At 40.8% G+C, this 1,837-nt stretch overlaps 1 protein-coding gene across 1 annotated transcript in view; it reads right to left on the bottom strand.

Annotated features, from left to right (window-relative positions):
* EFHC2 (EF-hand domain containing 2) overlaps positions 1–1,837 on the bottom strand; it is a 195,873-nt gene that overhangs the window by 157,752 nt on the left and 36,284 nt on the right. The window lies entirely within an intron of this gene.

Raw genomic sequence — 1,837 nt, 5'->3', positions numbered from 1 at the left:
GGGGGGGGGGAAAGTCCTCTACTTCAGATAAAAATGTCACAGTTTTCCCATGTAAGTCTAAATGTTATTTGCACAAACACAGAAAATAAAATCTTTTCCTCATTAAAATAAATGTAACAGGAAATTTCTCAGAGCGGACATTCTCATCCTAATTTTAAAACCTTGCCGGTCCTCTTCCTCACTCCCCTCCCGTCTTTTCTGGGGATCTGGGCAGAGACAGAAAAGCCTGGATGATACTACCAAGGGTTGGCAAAGATGTGGGCCAACATCAGCTCGTGTGCACTGCTCCAGGGAAGTAAAGGAGACAGTCCCTCTGAAGAGAAATCCGGCAATACCCAGGAAAGTGAGAAGGGCAGATGCCCTCTGGCCTAGCAAGTCCATTTCCAAATATCCTTTGCCCCCTGTGCACAAGGAGCTAAATATAAATTTTATACATATATACACACACACATATGTGTGTGTGTGTAAATAAATATTTATTGTAGTATATATCCTACATCATTATATATAAATTTTATATATATATACACACACACACATATATATGTGTGTGTGTGTAAATAAATATTTATTGTAGTATATATCCTACATCATGAACATCTGTCGACAGCCGTGAATAAAAAAATACAACACATGGGGCTCCTGGGTAACGCAGTCGTTAAGCGTCTGCCTTCGGCTCAGGGCATGATCCCAGCGACCCGGGATCGAGCCCCACATTGGGCTTCTCCGCCTGGAGCCTGTTTCTTCCTCTCCCTGCTGTGTCCCCGCTCTCGCTGGCTGTCTCTCTGTCACATAAATAAATAAGGCTGTCTCTCTGTCACATAAATAAATAAAATCTTTTAAAAAAATAAAAATAAAATAAACAAATAAAATATAAAACAGATTACGATGAAGCCCTCTCTCGTGCCCCTCCCTGCCTCTCCAGCCGTAGCCATTACCCTGAATTTGTCGCTGGAGTTTTCACATTTTGCCAGGACAATAGCCTTTGGCAAAAGCCTGATGCAGGGAAATCTGAGAGGAGGTCTGAAAAAACCTCATTTCGAGGCGACTTACTGAACGGGAGGAAATATTTGCCAATCTTCTATCTGATAAGGGGCTAATATCCAAAATATATGAAGAACTCCTCCAACTCAAGAGCACAAAAACAAACAATACAATGAAACAATGAGCAGAGGATCCGAACAGGTATTTTTCTAAAAAAGACATGCAAATGGCTCAACATCACTCAGCATCGGGGAAATGAGAATCAAGGCCCGATGAGATATTACCTCACACCTGTTAGAACAGCTATTGTTCAAAAAGACAAGACGGAAGAGGTGGTGGCGAGCATGCGGAGACAAGGGAGCCCTCATGCACTGTTCATGGGAGTTTAAATTGATGTAGCCGCTGGGGAAGACGGTATGGAGGGTCCTGAAAATATTACAGATAGAACTACCACACGATCCAGCAAGTCCTCTGGGTATTTAACCTAAGAAGACATCACTCAAAAAGATATATGCACCTCTATGTTTTCTGCAGCACTATTTACAGTAGCCTCTACGACATGATAAAAACCTAAGTCTCCACCTCAATGGATAAAGAAAACACAAGATACACACACACACACACACACACACACACACAGAATATTATTCAGCCATTAAAAAAAAGAACGGAAGCTTGCCATTTGTGACAACACGGATGGACCTCATGGAGGGCATGATGTTAAGTGAAATAAGACAAATTAAGACAAATATCATCAGATCTCACTTACATGTAGAATCTTACAAAAATAAAAATTAACAAAATTTTTTTAAATTAAAAACACAGGCTCATAGATACAGAGAACAGATTGGTG

Source organism: Ursus maritimus (genome assembly GCF_017311325.1).
Source record: "Ursus maritimus isolate PB19 chromosome X unlocalized genomic scaffold, ASM1731132v1 scaffold_X1, whole genome shotgun sequence".
Lineage (NCBI taxonomy): Eukaryota > Metazoa > Chordata > Mammalia > Carnivora > Ursidae > Ursus > Ursus maritimus.
Note: the sequence above shows the minus strand (reverse complement) of the source record. Positions and strands in the feature narration are given on the sequence as shown.